General features: G+C 39.2%; 1 protein-coding gene and 1 long non-coding RNA gene across 4 annotated transcripts in view; one reads left to right on the forward strand and one right to left on the reverse strand.

The window, feature by feature from the left end:
• The window catches only part of GABRG3 (gamma-aminobutyric acid type A receptor subunit gamma3), a 401,625-nt gene that overhangs the window by 297,597 nt on the left and 79,508 nt on the right, over window positions 1-24,520 (forward strand). The window lies entirely within an intron of this gene.
• The window catches only part of LOC144588146 (uncharacterized), a 92,747-nt gene that overhangs the window by 49,281 nt on the left and 18,946 nt on the right, over window positions 1-24,520 (reverse strand). Inside the window, exon 1 of the long non-coding RNA XR_013543514.1 lies at window positions 1-24,520. This exon is cut by the window's left edge and continues 45,275 nt beyond it; it is cut by the window's right edge and continues 18,946 nt beyond it. This is a non-coding gene — a long non-coding RNA (uncharacterized LOC144588146).

A 24,520-nucleotide genomic window follows, 5' to 3' on the forward strand; every position in this document is an offset into this window, starting at 1 on the left:
TCACTCCCTCCTCCTGCCGTCAGTATATCCAAATATTTATGTTAAATATATTTAAGGATATTTAATATATGTGCTGAAAAAACATAAACTGGTTGTACTGATAAGGAACCGTGGGAACTGTAGTTCTCTGAGAGTTCTGAGAAGTCTGTTCCATCAAGCAGAAGAAGCTTATTTCCCCAGGTAATATAACCATGAAATATCAGCTCTTCAAGCTTTGCCAGCCATGAAGTTATACATCAAATAAAGGAACAGTGCAGATAACAAAACATGTCCATTTAGAAGATGTGGTATGCAACAAAGTGTAACTAACATAAAAAGAGAATTATTTGCTGACCATTTTAAGAAAGCTTTTAGTTGTGTCCTGGCAAATTTTTTCAGTTACTATAGCAACCCTTGCAAACCGGCTCTGAGAGCTTTCACAGCATTTGATGTTACAATACAATTCCGAGGCTGAGCAATCTCAGGTTGTGGCTAGATAGTCAAATATGGTGGGATTTGCTCTTCTTCTTCTTCTTCTTTTTTTCTGACTACATGATGCAAAGACTGATTCGAATCAATCCAGTCTTTTTTGCTCCCAAAGCAGCTTTTTTTCCCCTGCTGCTTCTACTTTTTCAAGCTGGAACAATTTGAACAGGCTTTTCCCCATGTGATGCATTCTTGTAAAGATGAGGAGCATGTCTGTAGGTGGTGTTTGGGTGATGTCGACAGTTGGGACATGATGCTCAGGACTGGGGGAATTCCCCCTCCCCCACATTCTTTACTCTCCCCCAATCACCCTCCATTTAAAAAAATTCTCACATATATCAGATTAGAACTAGATCACCCTAGTATTTATCTAGGAGACTATACCACTGTCCACTAATTCTTGCAGACCTCCTTGCCATGTCTTAGGTCTAGGCAGTTTGTGAAAGCAGGATTGTTATATTTTGACATTACCTTTCTGAAAAAAAGTATTACTTTCTATTCAGAGGTAGGAAATGTCACATATGGCACTTGTGATTTTTCCCTTAAGGTGTTTTTTCTTTCTTTACATTTCCAGATAATTTATGTGACTGACTGAGAAGAACAGCAACATTTAATTTTTAAATAAAAACACACCCTCCCCGGGGGGGGGGGGAAGCAAAAGATCTATTTGGGGGCAATGAAAAAAGGGAAAGTAAAAATAACCCTAGTAAGATTTCAACATTAATACCACAAATTGAATGAGCTCTCATCTTAAAATAATGCCGTTGTCTTTTCATTTATTAAAAAATGAAGCCTTCATTGTGTTACCAAAATTGTGAAGGTGGGACATTTAGTCCTCCCATGCCACATTTAGTTGCGCCAGTCACACAATGTAGGAATTCTATGACATTAGCATATGAAATGTTGTAAACAACGCCCTCAGGTTTCAGCCACTGGCTACGTGTAAGCTTTGTCTCAGGTGGGACAATCATCATCATCCCAATTTCATTAGACTCTCCATTTTTCAATGAACCATGGAGGGACATATTCTGATTCTCAGTAGGCTGTCTACATTTCAGTGTGACAGTGGAATTCCTTGCGGGCTTGTGTACATTAAACTACAACTTAAGTTACAGTCAAAATCTTAGCTTTGTAGCTAGGTGCAATGCTCACCACTGCCCAGCCCTAACAATTCTAACTTCTGGGTGTTAAGGAAACTCATCCATTACTTACTTGCCCTGTTGTATCAAGATTAAATATAATTCACCACTGAAATATCATGTCATTTCAAATTCTACATCTTAACTTCTGAATAGCTCAGTGGTTTAGGTATTCTTGACAAGAGTTGGACTTGATAATCCATAGGGTACCTCTCAGCTCTGCAGTTCTGAAGTTTATTAACCTTTTAAAAATAAGGTAAGATATACAGGTTAATAAACTTACTTACTTACTTACTTACTTACTTACTTACTTACTTACTTACTTACTTACTTATTTATTTTTATATAACTATTATTCAGCACGAAAAGCAAAGAGACGAGTTGGACTAGGGTTGTTACTGAGATGTTGTCTAAAGTGCAGTTTTGATGAAAATATAGAGGTCCTGCACTTTGATTATGTACAAGGGATTAGTAAAAAAGCAACAAGAGTGAATCTAGTAACTACTTGAATTTCTCATATTGTAGTCACATGCACTTTAGAAATTGTACTCATTTGTGAATTTCCTTGGCAGTGATGTCAAGATGCAGAACAGGGATTCATGGGTTAACATTGGAAAACAGGTGCAAAAATGGGCTGCTCAGACTTTATAGAATACACTGACTTTTATTGTTACATTGTTCAACACAGCTATTTGGGTGTCAATCCCACTGAATTCAGTAGGACACTTATGTAAGTAAAAATGCATAGGATTTTGATGGCCAGATGGTAAATTATGGACTAATTAAACAGGATGATGGAGATCAGGCATGGTGTCCTGATAGTTTGGATCAGTCCCCATGGTAGATGAGGACAGTCATTTTTCATAGCACTGTTTTCCTAATGCAGATCACCTCATCCCGTGGTGCTATTTGTCCTGTTGTGGGAGGCTTCTGTGTGCATATACCTTTCCATTTTCAAATAACATCTATGAGCATGGAATATTAATGGGCGAGCGGGTGGCCTAAAGGAATGGAGGGCTCCAGCACAACATTTCTGATTTAGATCAGAATGTCCCACAAATATCGGTCATGAAAATAAATGGTAGGTCTTATTATTGATCTCTCCTGCTTTGTGTTATTAGTCCCTTATTAAAATTTATTGATGGAGGACTGCTGAGTCCTATTCAGGAGTCTCCACTCGACAGTTGCCTTCTCATGTAAAGAAGGACTGCAAGGAAATCCAAACAGAACTCTTTATCCTGTTCTAGTCTGCTGGATGTTATTGTCGGTCTTTCCCTTATTGTTACATATCCTGGTAAATTTTTTAGTTTTTTTTCCCAAACTGCTTGCAACTGTCCCCTCCCAACTCCACTTGCTTCCCTTTGAGTCAGAAACTAACATATTAAATGAGACATCCCATCACAATAAAATGAGGTGACAACCTCATAACTGCCCTGATAGGTCACAAGAAAAAACAGGTCCACTATAATCATTCAGTGTCTTGTTTTTATAGGTATGTATATGCTTCAAAAATGCTGGGAAGGAAGGGAGATAACTTTCTAACTATGGATTTCACCAAGGGTTTTGTGGCATGGAAAAGTGTCATTTCCTCATGGAAGTTCACAGAGATTATGTTGGAATAAGTTATGTGTCATTAGGATGATGAAACATACAGTACTATGTCCCATCTCTACACACCATATGTGAGGGTAATCGAAAACCCCATCTGGTTCCCTTCATTCTGAAGCAGATAAACTCTGCTACATATGGGGGCTCTCTATGTCATTAGGAACTTTGAAATGTCAGGGCTTCTAATGGTATGATGAGGCTCCATGCCTAGAGGAGGCTGTCTGTTTCAGGCTATCACTCTCCACAGCTATGAAGTGACGGTGGTGCGTGCATGTTTGTGTGCTCCTTCCTTCTGTGTTGTTGATTCTAACTCTTTTTAAGAACACATTAATTGAGCTCTGCTCTTCTGCCCTGTTGCTGACAAGTGTTGCTGGGATAGCGATCAATCCAGGCTGTAATGCCCACACATGACTATAACTTACCTTATGATGTTGGTACAATGCCAAACATTATTGCATGTCACCAGTACAACGGTCCTTCACTTGATCCTATGTATTGTGAGCAGTGGCATTTTACATCTGTGTAGGTAGTTGCATAATAGATCCTGATTCATCATGGAGATTACGTTTTCTCCAGCTAATGTTACTGAACCGCAGAAAACAACATTAAAGACAAGAGAATGTGAAAGTTAATCAAGCATTGGTGAAAAGACAGTAACATCAAAACATGGTCAGTAACATGTTAAGTACATAGCGTTCTCTTCCCACTCCAAAAACATTCAGGCTGATCTAACCACACTTACTAAGCTAGCGCATTTAACATGCCATCCATTGTTTCCTGAATGACCCAGTGTTCCTGTTGATTCAAAGGCAGCTGCTTAAACATCTTGAGTTAGAAAGTCACATTACGGAAAACATGCTGAGATACCTTTCTGCCTCTCATCTTTGTCTATGATATTATCTGAAAATATCACAGTTAAATATTTTATGTTCAGACATCTTTGAAGCCTTCCTGATGTCTGTAGAAATATCAAGATGCTACTCTGATTAAACTGTAAGATATGGAGGTAGCACTTATGGGGTCACTTTGCTGTACAAATGTTCCTTCGATTTTCTAGCAAGAGATTTTTGCCTAACCAAAGGCAATACATTATTTCAAAAGGTAAAAATAATAGAGATGGCCTCCATTTACTTGAACAAACTCTTGTGATTCTGGGCCAGCACAGTTTGCGGTGAAGGCTTCTTGGAGTTTTTGTCCAAGAACATATGGGGACCCAAAGTTGGGAACCAGTGCTCTGGGGAATGGGGAGCAATTTGCAATTTGATGACCTTGGGACATATACCATGTTGGCAATTTCAGAAAGGCTGCATTGGAGGGGCAAAAATACCACTTCCAAAAGTATCCCCTATATAATTTCATGTCTCGGTGTGTGTACCATGTACACCTTGACAAAGTCTTGCTCTGCTGCTTCATTATGGCGTGAAGGTGACCCTGGGTTCTCAAAGTGTTCACAGGTTTGACCAGCCTAGTAAGACTTTGAGTACAGCCCCAGGGTCACCTAGCTTAGCCTAGCTAAGTAGAGAGAGCCTGGTCATCAGAAGATTGCCAAACAAGTGGCAAATGGCCTTAGTAGTTACAGTATGAACACAATGACACTGTAAAATAATTGCAGTTCCCATCAGTTGGAGGATATTTGCACTGATGAAATTACAGATTTTCAAGGTGTTTAAGACATACATGTGCACACAGACTTTAGTTGTATAAAGGCATGAATATAAACACTCTTTTCAGGTCCAGTATCCTTCCTTGAACAATTAAACCCAAGGAACCTTGAGAGAAGATTAGCATCCATGTTTAACTCTGTGCCTTCTCAGGTTGCATTGTCATCACTGACCAAAAAAAGAAAGAATTTTTGAAAGCTCTCGCTTTTTGAGAGTGCCTGCTGTGTTATTACACTCCATATTTGCAAACATTCTGATCAACCCACTGCTGAAGTTCATTCATGTGTGTGCATATGGGCCCTTTGTACCCTTTGTGTTACAACAAGGAATTTGTATGCTTTTTTAAAAAAAAAATCTCACTTTTAGAGGTCAGCACTGACCCAGTTTGAAACCTTAGCCATTGGCAGACATAGCTGTGAAAGCATTACACTTCCCTTTGAATACACTTCCTAGATAAAGAGGCCAAGTGCTCAAAGAAAAAGATAGCAAGCATACCTTTGAGCTTGCATGTGTCACAATGAAAATGCTCCACTTCACACTGTTAGGTAACAGCCCTTGCTAATGAGTACCGTATTTGGGTGAGAGGCCCTTGTCTACTTATGCAGTGTTGTTTTCAAGCAATAAATGCATATGGGGCTAAATCCAGTTGTTTGTCTCAGCTAAACCAGACCCACTGAATTAGTGGGACTTACTGAAGACAAGGGTGGATGGCACCTTTATTTGCTGAAAACTCACACACAGAGGCTTCCTGGGGGGACAGACAAAAAGGGAAGTGTATGTTTTGCTATCGGACCTATGGGGACAATGAGATAAAGGTGCTTATAGATTGGCAGCTCTTGGTCTAATGTAAATGGGGCAGTCCACATCATGAGAGGTGAAATCTGAGATCTACCATCTCCGAGTGGATTCTGCACCCTCATTTTGGATCTTGCTTTGACAAACAACTTAGTCTGCATGTCTAGCCATGGATTTTGGAACTTCTATGTTTCTTCTGCATCACCCCCAACTGACAAAGGCTTATCGGGTATCAAAAGCTAGCCTCTGGCTGTGATATGTAAGTGGTTTAATAAATATATCACCCACCCTTGTCATCAATTGTGTTTTTTTCCCTTTCTAGTAGGTCTCACTTTCCTGTTGACTTGGCAAGTCCTGTGAATTTAGTGGGTCTACTCTAGCTGTGGCTAAGAACTGAATTTAGCTCATGGTTTCTTGATTTACTGTTACTATCAATAACATTTATGACCATTGGCAGTGCTACTTCACAGACTGTGGTACTAAGGTGTCAGTGGTTCTAAGGTGTCAGCACTTAATAAAAAGCTCTCTTTCTAAACATATTTCTGTCGCTCAGAGGTTAGTGATATTGGTGGAATACATATCTGGTGCACTCATCAAGTTCATCATTGTCCTGCGAATGCAAAATGCCACTGAAATGATGCACAAGTCAACATGTAGATAAGTCATACCTGCTTATTGTTCAATAGTTAGTTTAGAACTTGTTCAATGCCCCTAAAAACAATTGATATGTGGCCTGAGCTTATTTGAGAAAAAGGAATAACCAGTAAAGAGAGTATTATGGGCTTTATTGCTCCTGTTAAACCTGTAAAGGATTGATTAAGAAAGAAATGTTTCCTTGATTTATATGATATGATGCATTGACTTTGGTTTAACCACATTTACAATTCTGAACATAAACTTTGGAATTGTGTTCTTTAGGTAGGAGTCACAGCAGACATTGTTACCATGGCTTACTTCACACAATACTAATTGTTTGTTGTCATTTTAATGTTTATCCTGTACATATATATGAAAATTCACATTTTCAGTGGTATTTCCAGTTGCCCAACAATATAGTATATCTCATGCGTAAATGCACACATAAGATTTGAAGTTGGGGGACTTAATTTATCTATGAATAATGAACAAATGAAATGTAAGTAGCCTTCTACTGTGAAATGTTTAGTAGGAAAACTTGATTTGAATGTTTAACTATACTTGCCTTGTGGTTAATTGTTCTATGCTGATATTGTATCAAATGCTGATTAGGGGCAGTATATTCACCTGCCATTTGTCTAGCTTTGTGTCTGAATTTTAACAAAGAAATAATTGCCAGTGCATTTGTCAATTGAATTATTTGTATCACAAATAGAGATGTGCATGAATGGGAAAACCAGTGTTTCATGATGGTCCATGGTTCATGGCTACCCATAAACCATGGTTCATGGCTAACTATGAATCATCACAAACTTCCTGAGAAATTAACCAGTTCATGCCAGAGAGGACTGCCTGCCTACGAACCCACTTTCTTTCTTTTCTTCTTTTTTATTATTATTATAACACAAACAGACATACAAGACAAACCCAAAATATATGCGGGGAGATAATTTCCATATATCCATCTGGTATATAATTCTGACTACATAAACCATGTTACCCTACTAACATATTTAGACTATATCCATCTAGTATATAATTTTCTGTTTTGCTGAAATAAAACAAAGCATCAAGGGGAACTGAAACAAACCGAACCAGTCGAATTTGTCAGTGTTTCTCATTCGTGGTTTATTCATGCGCATCTCTGATCACAAGCATAAGTAAATAATAGTAATAATAACAAAGGATACAAAACTACATAGCAAGGGGAACGAGCTGTTTGTCGTTGCTCTCTTCCAAATCCACCTGAGAGAACTTTTGTATATGTGCCAACATCTACTGTATGCTTATGTGTGCTTATTGCATAGATTAGAGATGGGTGAAATGCCCTACAACTTGTGTTGGGTTTTCTCAGTCATAAGCTGAACTAACTATCAGGAGTCCTATAGTCTACTTTCTCTAAGATACATACAGAGTATTACCCTCTGCTACTCACACATACACCCTTTCCTTGCATCTGCCAGCATTTGGTATGAGTGCAGAGACTGACTGATGGAATCATAGATGCCACTTCATTCCTGAGCTCCATTTTTCCAGATTTACTTTTCCACTGCCTCATATATTTCAAACATGGCTTGTTTCACACTAGTCCTTCACCTGGCCAGGTCCTTGCCTGAGTCCGCATCTTAAAATTTGCATGCTTTATGCCATTCGATAGCATTCTCCTGATCTTACACCCAGAGGATTGTCTAAATAGAAATGAAAGCGTTCCAAGTTCCCTGGTGTGTGGACAAAAAGTTCTTCATAGTTGTGACCATTTTTTAAATTTTGATTTGTTTTATTAAGGTGGAGGAACTAAAATAACAAAATATATTTCAGCTAATACAGTATATCCTTTTAAACTCATTTAATTTTTTTTTTTGTTTTACTATATGATCACATTTCTTCTAAACCAGCCTTCACCTACTATATAATTTTTTGGTTTTTAACTCAGACCAGAGTTTTTGTGCCAAACACAAAGAAATTCCATTTCCAATGGTCCTTGGCAATGAATTAAAGACAATCTCCGTGAAAAATAGAGAATTTAGATCAATAAAGAAATAGAAAACTCCAGGCAGGTTTTTGCCTGCTATATTTGCTTTCTCAAGTTGCATTATGAAGATTTCTGGGATGTAATTTTAGCAACAAAGCTATATAGCCTTCTAGTATATTTTTATGTTTCCGCTAATGCTTCATAATTTCCCACATTTTTTCCTGTAACAGGTATCATCTTTATTTTTATTTAAAAAAAAACACACAACAACACAGTTCTTCAAGCAGGATTTGAAAGAATGGATATTCTGGGAGTTGTAGTTTTTCAAACAGAGCTTTGCAAGTACATACCTGTATTGGAACACTACAGCTCCAGGAACTTCCTAGTGTCACTGGCTGTGAAATCAACTCCATCGTGACTAGCGTAGGGGGGAAGTTGAGGACAACCGGCACAGTAAATCAGGAACATATCTGAGTGTTGGAGTAAGTGAAAATTGGAAATGTATAATTTTTAGCATACCATGCTCTCTCTTTCTCTCTGGTGAGGAAAAACCAAGAACCGACAACAGAGTTTTGCTGGACATTCCTGATACGTTTGCTGCTGGGTCTCTATGTGTTTAACTCCACATAACATGGGAGGCTACTAAAATGTGCATGCAGTTGAATGAATTCTCATATGCTCATGAAGAGTATTCTTTAGACTAAGGTGCTAATTTTTAGCTTTTGTACAAATATCTTCTCTGGGCGGAAATCCTGTTGCACATGGAAGGCAAATGACATAACATCCTTTAATGAATTAATGAATCACTGCTAGGGATCTCAGGGGGCACCTGCAACCTTGGCACATGTTTGAGAGTCTCACTTGCTAATTGCCATCTAGAAGCAATTTAATGTTACTCTGTTTGCTTTGCACATGCAGAAGAGAGCAACAGGATTTCAGCCACTGTTTCACTGAAGACTGTATGTTGCCTTTCCTTGCAAATATATATATATATATATCTCCTTACCTCCTCTTCTCTACTTACGTAAATATTTTCAGTCTTAATGTCTGGGAAATTATAAGTAATGAAGATATTTATATACTTTTCGTATATGCTATATGAATCTAGTGGGCTAAAAAGGCAGAATATTTGAAGCTTAGTGCTGTAAGACCATTAATTACTGCTCTCCAGGGTACAACAAATTGCTCATTTGGGACTTTGATTTCACAGGCTGAAGAAAACTGTGGACTTGGAGGATTTTGAACAGCACAGTCTGACACATTTGTTTGTGGGGCTTGTCTAAAATTTAAATTTTATTCTACAGCATTATTATTGCTAAGGTCAGATTCTAAGCAGACCCAGCATTCATGGAGAAAGGGGAAATATTTATGCCAAATATATCTGCCAGTATTGTTTCTTTCCACAAGAAATATTAGTCCAAGGTTTGCTTCTCTGATATTTCAAAGTTCATAGTATTTAGGGGGGGGGGGGGGGTTGAAGGGGGATGATTCTGGTTTTGACCCACAACCTGAATGCACAAGTCTCAGTGGTATCCAGGAATGCATTTGCACAGTTAAAGCTAGTGCTTGTTCTTTGTGATGTCTGATATAGCTATGGGGACACATGCTATATTTACTTGCTGACTAGATGACTGCAACATGCACTGTGTGGGGCTGCTTTTGAAAAGTTTTCTGAAACTTTATCTGGTACTGATTCACATGTAACATATTTTTGCAGATAGCATATTTTTCCCCACATCACAACAGCTTTACTGGCTGCCAATCTGTTTCTGGGCCTGACACAGGGTGCTAGTTATGCTCTATACCACTTGGGTTAAGGCTATCTGAAGTATCACCTCATATGAGTCTCCTCTGCATTTAAGAGGAGGGGCCCTTCTCTCAGTCCCGTCTCCCTCACAGACTTGTTTGGTGAGGATAGGAGATCCGGCCTTCTCAGTGGCTGCTCCAAGGCTTTGGAATGCAGTGCCCCAAGAAGCCAGCTTCGCCCTCTCTTGTCCTGTCCTTCTGTAACCAGTCCAAGACCTACTTTTTCAAGCGAGGGTTTTAAACAATATAAATGTCTCATCTATTTTTTTCTCTAATTAAAATGTTTTCAATGGCATTTTGCTACACCCTTTTTTAAAAAATGCAGAAAGTAGCTGCTACAGCCTGGTCTTTTCACTCAGAGACCCTCCTTAGTATCTCAGTGGTTGGATTTTCCAGGAGACATCTTGGGATTTATTGGCAGAGTTCGCTGTCAGCCTCTTTCTTCTTCGGTGGCAGCTCAACATTCTTCTCCATCATGCTGCAGTTGCCTCTGGTACAATCTTTTCCTCATGAGTTAAAAATTCTATGGTCCTTATCATCCAATAGAGTAGGTGGTAACAGGAGCGCCATACTACCCTTTTTCTTTCTTTGGAAGCCTTTTTGTTAGCAGGAGACTCAACCCATCCTCCTCCTGTTTTCTGGTAAAAGCCAACCCAAAGGCACACAACTCTATTCGCTTATGAGCAAAATTGGTTTGAACAAGAAATTCCACAGTGAAAACCAGTCAGACTAATTTCACACTCTTACTGCCCTGTCAGCACAGAGTAACCAATGGGATCTAATGTCCATACATATGACCTGCTGTTGACTTGAAACAATTAATAATATTCAAGCCATCAGGAAACATTTGGATCATGAAGCGAAGGTCATGCGAGTGGTGCTTGCTGTAACATATACTGTGAATACATCGTTATGAACAAACCATGGGATAAACATAATATCATAATTCATTCTGCCCTCTCCATATGGAGTCCATTTTAAATGTAAAATTTCTCTGCCTGATGCTTCTCCGGAGTTATTTGCACTGATGTAAAAAAATGAAGCATGTCAAGGATCAGTGCCTACCTTGTACAAATCGAGTTAGGAGAACATTCACCGTGAAAGTTCACAGTCCTGTAACAGGACAGCTTTGGTTCAGTAGAGCAGGTTTGTGTGTTCCGTGTCACCAAGTTGGAACCAACTTATAGCAATCCTAACAGGGTTTTCAAGGTAAGTGAGATATTTGAGTGGTTTTATCAGTTCCATTTCCCCAGCGAGTTTCCATAGCCAAGCGGGGATTCGAACCCTGTTGTCCAGAGTCCTGGTCCTTCACTCTATCCACTTCACTGCATTGGGAATCCAGAACAGGTGTAATTATATATATTCAAAGGCCTTGTATATGGAGAGATCTATCTATCTATCTATCTATCTATCTATCTATCTATCTATCTATCTATCTATCTATCTATCTATCTATCTATCTATCTATCCATCCATCCATCCATCCATCCATCCATCCATCCATCCATCCATCCATCCATCCATCTATCTATCTATCTATCTATCTATCTATCTATCTATCTATCTATCTATCTATCTATCTATCTATCTATCTATCTATCTATCTATCTATCTATCTATCTATCTATCTATCTATCTATCTATCTATCTATCTATCTATCTATCTATCTATCATCTACCTACCTACCTACAGTACCTACCTACCTACCTACCTACTGTACAAGTACTCAAGTGAGCCAGAGCTCACTTGACATTTGATAATGTCAATCTGCCCTACATACACAATCAATGAGTTCCATAAATGCACCACCTACATGCTGTTGAAAGTCTATATTTACCATACTGTTCTGTTAAACTAGGAAATGCTGGTGTATATTTGACTGAAATGTGGCGTGCTACATTTTCAGTACACTGTGAGATAAACTATAATAAGCCCACACTAATGGCACTAAGTTTTTCCAAACATGTGTACCAGTTTGTGTCTCAAGTATGCAATATTTATCTGGTGTAATGCTACACTGCTGACAATTTTGGGTGTGTGTATGGGTGCATGAACATGTGCTCCCTTTTCTACCTGATACTTGGTGTCTGGGATCTTTCTTTGCTAGCAGAGCTATTGTACGTACCATGCACTGTAGGGATGAGGAGGAACTAATGATAGCAAACAAGGTGCACCATAGGCTCCTTGTGAGCAAGGAGGGGAATACCCTTAAAATTTGGATACGAGTCATTGTTCCCCTCCTCATTTCATCCTTAAGACACTGGTTTTGAGCTGCAACAAGGGGTGAGATGCAACTGACTGTGAAAACATTCAGAAAGTGTACAAGATTTTAATAGTAGTTTATCTAGTCCAGTACTGTGTTTTCTCACACTTTCTTTCTTTCTTTCTTTCTTTCTTTCTTTCTTTCTTTCTTTCTTTCTTTCTTTCTTTCTTTCTTTCTTTCTTTCTTTATTTATTTATTTATTTATTTATTTATTTATTTATTTATTTATTTATAAGAACTGGGCTGATTCTTATTTTTTATGTCATGTGATGAACCAAAAAAGTGTAAAGCAGCCCATCTCAATCCAGTAGTTAGTTAAGCATCCTTCAGTCTCGAAAGACTATGCTCTGTATGGAGGACTTGGAACAGCATCTAGTGTGGCTGAGAAGGCCAATTCGAGAGTGACAGTCCCTTCCACACTGAAGACAAATGCAATCTGTCCCCTGTCCAGCTCCCTGATTTGGTTGCTTTCATGACTGCCTCTTTGCCTTGGCCTGCTGGACAAGAGATTCTTCAAAATGGGAGAGGCTGTGATGCAATGCCTGCCTCCAGGCGGAACGCTCAGATGTCAGGGTTTCTCATCTGTTGAGGTCTGTTCCAAAGGCCTTCAGATCCCGCTTGCAGATGTCCTTGTATCGCAGCTGTGGTCTCCATCTGGGGCAATTTCCCTGCACTAATTTTCCATACAGGAGATCTTTTGGAATCCAACCATCAGCCATTCTCACAACATGCCCAAGCCAACATAGACATTGAATGTGGGAAATCCAGTAGTATTTCCCACATTTTGGTAATGTGGCTGCAGCCTCTAACAGTGACAGACCAGATAATAATATTTTATTTTATTTTGCCATTAGTTCAAGGCACCTAGGTGAATAAAAATAATTAAAACCATTGGCAATTCCTCCGAACAACATCAAGCAAATTAAAGTATTATCTCTTTGGAAGTATTGGTTCAAAATGGATTGAGTACACTAAATTAGCTATAGCATAAAATAGACAGTGCCAGAGAAATATTTTGTTGTCTGCCGATATTTGCAGTACACATGTTACTTATCATTTCACTAAATCTGTACTCAGCTGTAGATAGCAGTTTAGATTTATGCCACATCACATAGTACATCACAAAATTACAAAGAATAAATTATGGGAGTAAATCCAGTTGTTAGTTCCAATTAGAATAGGCCCATTAGATCAATTGCTTGATGGTAAATCAACATGGATGTAAGTCCTATTGATTAAATTCATCTATTTTAGCTGAGATGAACAATTAGATTTAGCCTCATATCTTTGAACTCCAGCACACCCAACTGATAATGTCCCACCATGAATGATCTATTAAGCAAACTCTCCTTCAGTAAATAGCAGTGACTGATTAGCAAGCTAACCCTTTCCAGTTCAAACAATTTTCAAGTGCCTGCCAGACATTTAAATGACAAAGAAATAAACTTTTGGTGCTTTTGAAAATGGAATTGTGGTTATATACAAAAAAGTCTAAAGTGGCCTTCATCTCCTTTTTTCCCCTCAAAACCCCAAAGAAATAAAAACTTTGGAGTGTTGTAAATTGAGCAATTGGCAAGAAGGAACTGCAGCTCGAACTGCCACTTACTTGAGGTTGTGCTGCCGCAGGACTGATGGGAATTGTAGTTCAACAACATCTGAAGAACCATATATTCCCCCTCTTCTGAGTGCCAGAAATGTATTGCTGACATCTGAGCAATGGCTCTCCTGTCCTTGTGGTTTTCTTTGTTGACTGCTTTCACCGTTGAAATTCAGAGTGAAGCCCAATGGAAGGGTGAGGACATATTGAATGAGGAGCACAGGGTGCATAGTGAAGTCCTCTATGATACACACATTGGACAAAATGTGGCCAATACAACAGGCAGTGTAACCAAGGACTCGGTTGCAAGGATCATAAAGATTAAGGTGTGATCACATAGGGAAATAAATCACATTTTGGGATCGTTTGCAGTGCAGTCCTGTGCAATCTTATTTCCTGGTAATGTCATAATGTATGGGGAATTGCACTCCAGTCCTATCCTGATCTGGATCTAGGCTGGCTTTTTTTTTTTTTTTTTTTTGGTCCAGCTGCAGGGCTATTGCTTTTCACAGCCAGACTGGAGTAATTTTCCAGCCAACAGAAGGGTCACTATAAAGATTGCTCCCTGCAAAGTAACCCTTTCTGGTGTGATCAGATGGACACCTGTCCCACCCTGACATACAGAGAGCCTTTTAACCTGGTAAACATACCAGGATTTTCCTGCCACCACCCAAATGATTCTTTATGGTAAGAGGTTCTGAAAAACCTTTGTCCTTGTCATGCTGCTGAATGTGAAGGCATGTGCTCTGCTTCTTTAAAACTGGCCTGCCCAAACTCTTGTACGTAAATAAATTCTGTTGATGAGGATTCTCTTCATATCAAGATTTCTCTCTAAACTGTGCCTCCTGTGTGATTTCCCTCAGGAAGATCTTTGATGAATTACAGCAGATATTGAGTTCCACAATCATCCTGTTTCTTTGGGTAGTCTACTGTGTGCTTACAGGAAATACTTCCTGTATTCTATTTCCAATCCATCATCACGTCTTTCGGCAGTCAATTCTCCATTCTGACTATGCAAATAATTTTATCTGGTTGTAGTCTACCACTGTTCAGTTTCAGGGGATGACCCTGGTTCTAGTATCATGAAAGGGGAGACTTGGAAATTCACCCTATCCACTTTCTTTACACTTTGCATATTTTTATAAATCTCCATCGTGCTTCATCACTGTCATGCGTTTATTTGTAAAAGCCATCCCCAAAAGTTTGTTCTTTCCAAAGAAGTTAAAGATTAAACAGATTTCAGATTTGTGTGTCAATAAGCTTTGTAGTCTTTAAATGTGCAACAGCACCCTGTTCTTGCTACAGCAAGAATAATATCATACAAGAGCTGCTGCTTTGGAAATTTCTTTGACTGTGTTTAGAGGAGGGGGCAGGCAAATCATTCTATGTTAAGCTTCAACATGAAATCAGAGACTGGTTTTGCTCCAAATGCAAACTTCTGTAAGCATTTTTCAAACTAAATTATCCATCAGACAGTGGAACCCAATAGATTTCAGTTTTTTGAATGTTCTATGAAGGTTGTGAAAATATAGGAAATTGATCACTGTGGATAGTTGTGCTGGTTAGCAAGGTGGGGAGCTATGGCACTTTTTATTCAGAAGATTGCATCTTTGTTTTTCTAGGATCCAATAAAGAAGTGCATCTGAAAGTAGTCTAAGAAATTAAGGTTCTCTATAGAACCAAGATTTTGGTGCACCTAGATGGGTGTCTTATCTTGGGGTGATGAGGGGAATGTGCCAACACATTTGTCCTTTCACAAGGCACATCTTTGTCAATTAAAATTCAGGTGCGGAAAATATTGCTCATGTTATTTTTAATGCCATTTTGAAATTTGGGCTATATTGACATCACTGTTTCTTCTTAGTCAAAAAAATAACAAATTTAACATTAATGTGATTAAGATTACCACATTATTTACCAGTAATTCTGGATGCCCTTCTCTGCCTTTTTTAAGGTTCTCAAGTCTTATGTTGAGAAACAGTCAGCAGAGTGATTCACAATTTTGTAAACACAGTCACACCACAAATTTGTATGAAGACATTGCAATATTGGTATTTTAATAGTAGATTTCTTTTCTAATTGTTTGAAACATGACATTTGCCTTCTTCATGGCTGCCACACACTGGGTAATTTTATTGCTGAGATATCTACCATGACCCTTCTCCTAATTAGTTACTGCCAGCTCCGACCCATTCAGGGTATTTTGCATGAATGAAATTTAATGAAATTTGGCACAGACTAACTGAACAGAAACACTGTTGATTCATAGGACCAACAAGATTTATTTATTTATTTATTTATTTATTTTTATAGCACCCATCTGGCTGCAGGCCACTCTGGGTGATTTACAACAAAACATACAACGTAATTAAAATACCAGTTTGACAAAACCCAAAAAAGAAAATGATAAAATACAAAAACCAGGACTATCAAAGTGCATTAAAATACAATCATTTTTCTTAATCTATCTACTGATATCAAAGGATATCTATTGATATCATTATATCTATTAATATAATTTGATATTTGAGATCTATCCACTGAAATTCATGGATGTTTAAAGTGGTTACTTTCAGGTATCTTTTCCACATTCCCCTCTTCTCCAGTCCCTTCTCACTCTTTCACGCAGATTTTTTGCTAGGTACACTGTCAATAAATTGTAAATGAAAGAATGACGTTGGATATCTATTGACATTTTCAAAAAAAATCAGTCAAGCTGTTTCTAACTGTCTTGAAATGGTACCAAAAAAGTGTAATCCACAGGTATATCTAGCAGGCAAGTTTTCTCTGCATAAAATGGCCCAAATGATGGCCTCTTACTTCAAGGAAAAAACATTCTATGGAACATGGCAGTATCGCAACTACCTGGCCGGGTCAGGGTAGTTAAGTATCCTGCTATTAGTATTGTTCAAAGATCTATAATCCCAGGGAGGCAGCGCAGGTAACATTTATGAAGTAATCTCCCTTTCTCCACATTCATTGTGACATTCTTTAACCATAAAGCTCCTCTATTACCCACTTTTAATCCAATCCCTAATATTTATAAAAATTGCTATGTGATTACAAGTAATAATACCTGCTGGGGGACTTCCTGAAAAGGCATTTTCCTTGCTGCCTGCACTCTAGTCAGTCCGGTGATTTGGAACGGTTCTTTTGCTTTCTAGCACAGTAAAAGTGCACCTCATTTTACCTGGCAACCTGGGTGGTTACAGTCTGGTTTCTCCATGGGGAGCATGTGCTTCGCTACTTGGCTGAGGAAAGACTAATTTCAGAAAGATGAGTCTCCGTTATGAGAGGCTTAGGAAATGTCTTGACATTTTATAGTTGCAGATATAGGTTAAGCTTCTAATACTGCCATGGAAAAAAGTGAAAGCATATTAAGGCATCGTTGAGACTTCTTCTTGTACCTCTTTATTTGGATAAGAATGGAAACAAAATAATCCAACTTTTTTCAGTCGTGTTGGATGACAACTCACATCATCTGCAGACAATAAGGCCATTGAAAACTTGTAAAATAGCCACGGCACTGACTTTGTGTCTGGGTGGGAAGTGGTTAACTAATGAAAAAAGGAGTCAGGTTCTGGGATTTCCCCATGCTTAATATCTCTTTGTGAATGGTAGTGAGCACAAAAGGGGATCATGCAGGCCACCTTGACTGATGATCTTTATGCTGTCATCATTCAGCTGCCCTTTGCTATGTAAAGCTTGGCATCTTTTTCCCTGCTGGCAATATGGACACAATGTTGCAAGGCAATGTCAAACACTATTTCCTGTGACTTTTAATTATGGATACAGATGTAATATCTCAAATTCAGAAATATTTTTAAAGGGTTGAATCCGTATCTGAGACATCATGAAGATGGGGAAAACTACAGAAGTTCAAAAGCTAGGTGTATATAGGAAAAATCAGAGCTTGGAATAGATTATGACATGGCCACTGTTTAGGAGATTCTATAGTCCAAAACAGTAACTTTTTGAAACTCTAGGACAGATCAAGTATTCATTCCCTCTTAACTGTTTCTTTTGAGATGACTGGTCTCTCCATCTTTGCTGGTGGAGGCTTTTTTCTCCTCAAAAGAATATGCGCTGGCTGCTGCTATGTGAATAACTCTGAAGTCTGAAAGAATGTAATGGCTGCCATCAATGATCCACAATAGTCTGCTTGATATACACATCTATTCTTCATTGCATTTAAAATATTTTGAAACTAAATTAACAAAAGCTCCTTTGTGATAAAACACATTACTGTGTATTATTGTTTCTCATGTTTAAACTCCATCCAGACTCCGGCTTCCAATATGCCATCAAACCTATAAACCTCCTGTTAAGTCCTTTGTCAAACTTTGCCCTTCTCTGAGTAAACAATTGCTTAGACTTTGTGTGTTGAAACTGACCTGCAAACTGACATTTTTTGCATATAAGCTGTAGAACCTGCTCCCACTCTTTGATTGTTAGTTATAAAGGTACAGTGTGATTCATCCAATCCAGACATAAAATGGGGCCGCAGCTGTGACCTTGTAATTACCATGCTGTCAGACTTTGGAAAGCAGGCTGCAAATTTCAATTTCTTCTCCATTAGAAACAGGGAAACAAAAATCTTCTCAATAGAATTCATTGTTCATGTGCTATATGGGGTGGTGGAGATGCTGAAATAAGACGGTGTCATGACCAGATCTTTAACATCTTTGTGCGAATTATACAGTCTGTGCCTTCTCCACAGGCTGAAAATTATAAACTGTAGGGTTTACGGATGGAGTGATTCAAGTCCAACTGTTTAGGAAAACCCTTGCTTTTGTCTTAGATCAGAACCTCACTGGAAAATGGATGCAGCCTTTATATTCACTGACAGAACTGGATCACATTTGCCAATATGATAATAGCCCTTGCTTGTTGGAGGATATTTGCCTGTCTCAGAACAGAAAGGTTAAAAGATGTTGTGCAAGATGACTGAAAGGGCTGAGGGGTTTTTTTTTTAAAAAAAGAAATACCTGCCTCTTTTAAAATTTCTTAGCGAAACTGGATGGAATTTTCAGGCACGTGAGCCCCTACCACATGGACAAAGCCTGCCAAATTTCCAAAGACAGAGCAGGGAGTGGTGATTTTGTGCCAGAGTGAGAAAAGCGTGGAGTTATTTTTCTGATGCAGTTCTCTCAGGGCTTCCCACACATTTTACCAGGAAGAAAGGAGCATCCTTCTCATTCTTCTTTTCACCATTACACCTTACGCAGGGTATGGAAAAGTTGTTGTTTTTCAGCCTGTAACTAGAATCCCCTCAGTGGGAGCTTGGGGATTTGGTTAGTTGTAATCCACAAGATAATTCTTTCTGAGCGTTGGGTTTATTTTGTTATGTACATTTATACCATTCCTTCAGCATCACCTCTCACAAAAGCTCCCAGAGCACCAATATAAGTAGTAGAGGTGGCAAGAGCACTTTTACTATTTCCTCTGCCAGCTATGTTCTTTGGTTGCCCGGAACTCATAACCCCTTATGCTATGTTGGTAGGAGGCATTCACTGTAGTAGGGATATAATGCAGGTCATGCCCTCCGTGTAACAGCAGCCAGAACTTAGCTTAGAGGGATTCTGTAGAACTGTCCATCTATGACTGAACAATTGGTGTCAGCAGTGGGCACGAGACAGGCACAAATTGCCAAAATGGCAGTTTGTCTTGATTCATGGTTCATGGAAGTCTACAAACCACAAACTATGAAATTACAATTTTTCCTGAACAAATAACAAATGGAGTTGTTGGTTCATTTGGTATTTTTTAAAACTGGCTGACCCTCTGCCTCCTTTCCACTGCCCCCACTCCCTTCCCACTGCCTCCATTGCCTCCTTACCTTTTCCTGTCACTTCCTCCTCTTCCTTGGCTGCCATGGCCATCTCAAGAGCCCCATCACAGGCCAGGGGCCCATCTACACATTTCCCTGCTCTCAGCCTCTCGGCAGGAAAAGGTAGGGAGACAACAGAAGAAGTGGAAATAGGGAAGGGGGCAGGCTGTGGGGAGCAATGAACCAGGAGGTTTGTAAATCACCCCAAAATTCATTGGTTCGAGAATATTTGGGCTCTCCAGTTTGGACAAACCCGAACCGATCCAATCCAATAAATTAGTGATTTTGGATGAATCTCCTGGTTCGTTTTTAGGTTCATGCCCATCTCTGATAGTGACTTCTCCTAGTTAGCACTGCCTTTCAAGCGATTTCATGAATATGTGAGTGCTGTTACTATCTCAGCTTCCACATACACCACAAACCTCTCTAGACAAGGGAATTAGGAGCACTTTGGTTCACACTTAAAAGGTTCTTATTTTCCATGCAATCTATGTTATCTCTCACTTGAGTGATGGTTCTGTTCACCTGGAAATGTTTATTCTTCTGTGGGAAGGATCTACTCAAGTCTTGTGACTGTCAGTTTACTCATGTTAGTGTACATGTTTTACCCACAGGTAACTTTATCTAGTTTCTGATAATCCTTCACCACTTGCTATGCTGGCCAGGATTTCTTGGAGTTGCAGTCCAAGAACATCTGGGGACCCAAGTTTGAGAACCACTGACCTTGAGCTCCTAGATTTGTTTTTTTAAAATAGAACTCTCTACTGTTCTTTACCTACTGTAATTCCAAGGGCTTGTAACTCAGATTTTGGCAAGCTGCCATAATGTCATTATTCTGACTAAAATTTTTGCAAAGCCTGGAGGAACGAAGGCCTGTAATATAAGGCATCTGTTGCACCAGAGTCTTGGAAAACCAGAATCATGGAAGACCGGAGTCCTAGAAAACCAGAATGTTGTACCTACAGATAGTGCAAGTTATAAGACATGCATCCATTGTTTTTGCTTTGTTGTCATTTGTAAAACGCATTGAACTGTCGGATTTGCTTGGCTGGAAAGTTGACTAATTGTTTTGCAATGACTTTAGTAAACTATTGTTCGAGCCTCCATTTTAAAAACTTTTTCAGGGCAACCTTTTCAATACCTCTCATAACTATTTTAAAACTCCACACCCACAAAAATCCACAAGCCCAAGAAATCTTCCATGTGAGATGAAAGTTCTGTTCTGATTGGTCACAGTTGTTAATAGGTGGTGCTGGAGAATTTAGCAGGATTCACTTCCAAACTGCAATTTTGAAAGGTAGACCTCCAAAACTTCTTCTCATAGGTAGATCTTTGAAAACCTGGTTTAAAGTGTCCCTGATGTTGCTTCTTTTCTGGAGCTCTTTTTCAGGTAGTTAAGAGCTTTGATCAGGCAACTCTTATTCAGAAATGAACGCCGTATGTAGCATAGAATGCACTATGTCATTAAACTCAACTTCAACCACCACAGCACAAGTAGAAGGACGAGAGGGACAAAAAAAAAGCAAAAGAAAGAAAGAAAGAAAGAAAGAAAGAAAGAAAGAAAGAAAGAAAGAAAGAAAGAAAGAAAGAAAGAAAGAAAGATAAAGGCTCATGAAGGCATAGACTTTGTCGCTGTTAATCAAGACAAGCGTTATGCTATGTGGATGGCAGGAAAAATGCCAAAACAATCCATGCAGAACCATGTACTTTCAGAGCACAAGTGGGCAATCTCAAAGGATTGGACAAACTTCTGCCTCCAGCTCCTGCCCTTACAAAAATGGCTGTTTACAGCTTTTTTAAAAAAATGTGCATAGGAAATGCTTTGGCAGGTACATCTAGTTTTGTTTTTGTGTTTACTTTCTGAGGGGGCTGTCTCAGAGGACCCACCAACTCCAAAGTGAAAACTCCAGCTCCTGGATTTCTGCTTTGAAGAGTGGAAATAGGTTATCCCTCCACCAGCAAATTTGTGCTAATATATTATTACTGTATTATATATAGTATTTTTGAACTTGGGGCCTGGGGTAGCCTTGGGCAAAAAATTATCTGTGGGAGGCCACATGTAACCTGTAAGCTACATAATGGCACCCCTTTCTTAAGGAAACAAATATTCTGTCTGAATGAGCCTGCTGTCACATGCAGTCTGAATACTGTGATATCATTTGCTAAGCTCCTTCCCTTCCATAACCACTACAGATGTTTGAATTATTTATTTGCATGAAAGCAGAGCTGTTGGTCACAAAAATGTGCACCTTTTCTCCTCTGTCCCTTTCCTGGATGTTCCCCTTTCATGGGGAGCTTGATCAGAACATATCACATTTTAACAGACACTACCTCTGACTGTACTCTACCCTTCGAACAGGATCCAAAGCTTTAGGACCTGTTAAGAAAAGTGCTGGGCCTTGTATCATCTGCAGAGGCATTAGTCTCCCATATCAGATAGAATGCGACAGAAGCAATCACAGCCTTCTCGTTTCTAAAATTCTAATCTCTTAGATTAAATCTCAACTATTCTCATTATCCTTGTGAAACCAAAACAAGCCCTGGTGTGCAGAGAAAGTTTCCACACACACATACGACACACACATTCTGGATGTCTTCTTGTTGCTAGTCAGCATGTATAAGTAATCATTGGTCTGAATCCAGTTCATCCCTGTGTAACAGAAAACTGTGCATTCATAACTTTACTCAGGCAATGCAGATTAGAAAGTTTGATTGCAGAATGGTTCGCACAGTTCCCATTGCAACCAGCTGCGCAACGCACTTGTGGAAATGCTTTGTGGATACTGAGTTACCCCAACACAGTAGGATCTCAGCCATTGTCTAGATTAAGGTTCAATTATCCATGGTCAGTATGTGTCCTTGTCTGTGTGTGATTATATTAAAAATGACATAAACCCAACAAAAAATGTTTCGATATTTCATTACATTAATTCATTTCTCTTAAACATATTGGTTTACCCTGGCCACCTTCACCCGCAAGGCTAGGTTCTGCTTTTGATATTCTTACATTTCATTCTGTCCGTATGCACACATATGCACAAGTCCGGCCTTTTGTTTTGGACCTCCGGAAATCCACTGAACAGCACACTATTGCCACAGAGAGATACAAATGCATGTTGACAATTAGTGATCTAGATACTACAGGAATTAATCCCCTGTTAAAGCTACATGAAGTTACAATTTTACTTTTTAAAAAATATCCCTTTACTAAGCAGGTCACTATCCAGATTTTCCAGTTTCCTGTTTGTTTAGAAGCAAGCAGAATACTGAATAATGTCAATATTCTTTCCGCTGAAGGAAAGGGGGTTGGGGCTCGTGTCTTCATCATTTACAGAGTCATTGATCTTGAAATGTATTTTTAAACTTCTAATATTGCTATTCTCTCTCTCTCTCTCTCTCTCTCTCTCTCTCTCTCTCTCTATGTATGTATGTATGTATGTATGTATGTATGTATGTATGTATGTATGTATGTATGTATGTATGTATGTATGTATGTATGTATGTATTGGAGGGTGCTTGTGTGATAATGAGTTCCTTGCTGTATAAATGAATTTATGGGCAATAACTCGAAGTCTGCTTTTTTTAAAAAAAAATACTTGATCCGTCCAGCTGATTTTTATATCTCTGTATGGGATTATTAAATATAATAACACTTGCTGCTTTTATCTTTATTAAGATCATTATTTAAAACAAGGAAACAAATTATAAAAAGGAAGAGACTCACAAAGAATTTACAACCGACTTATCGGATTCTGAAATAAAGCTCCCTAGACACGTAGGATTGGTGTAGGGGGGCTTTGGGTGAGCCAGTTAAAAAAGAATAATGTCCCCCAGTGGCTTGCTTGCACGTCCAGCCACCATCTCTCAACTCTTCTCTCTCTTTTTAGTATAATGTATCATGTCTGTAGGAAGGAATAAAAACATGTTGATGATTAAGAGAATGTCAAACCCTTCTTCTGTTGCTCTGTAAGACATTTCAGTCTTTCTTGGTCGCTGTTTCTGAAAAACGCATAGGGAATAAATAGTGCCTTGCACAAGAGGAGCCATCAGCATTCAACCCCCTGTGATCTTTGCAGAGTCACTCACAGGGTTAATGAGGCCTGGGTCAGGCAAGATGTTGGGGGCCCTGCCGCTGCTCCCCCTACAAGACTCCGTGCATACACGTTCCAAACTATTCTACTGATTCGTACCCAGTATGAATGACATCAAATTGTACTGTTAAAAAGAGAGATGCTTTAACTGAAGAAATAATACATGCAATAGTACAAATATCCACGGGAACCCTAAGATTAGAGGGAAGCAAGTCAGTTTGCCTTTATCTAGGTATGGATTCCAGTGTGCTACAGTGCATAGAGTGACATATTGTACTAGAACTCTGGAGAACAGGGTTTGAATCCCTGCTTGGCCACGGAAACTCACTGGGGGAGTGGAACTTGTAAAATTCCTTAAATACCTCACTTACCTTGAAAGCCCCATTAGGGTCATTATAAGTTGGCTCCAACTTGGCAGCACGCACACACACACACACACACACACACACACACACACAGAGAGAGAGGGGGGGAGGGGGACCCCACCCGAATATCTTTTGGGGGAAGGAAGCACCCATGTGCCCCCAGTCACAGGCCAACCTTGCCTTCATTCTCTTCTGACAATGGGACTATGTCTGCTCCCACTGTCAGCATGGCCCCATTTGATCCTGAACAGCAGAGCCTGTTGGAAGGCAGCAGCAACAGCAGTACACTGG

This window comes from Pogona vitticeps, chromosome 3, assembly GCF_051106095.1.
Source record: "Pogona vitticeps strain Pit_001003342236 chromosome 3, PviZW2.1, whole genome shotgun sequence".
Classification (NCBI taxonomy): Eukaryota; Metazoa; Chordata; class Lepidosauria; order Squamata; family Agamidae; genus Pogona; species Pogona vitticeps.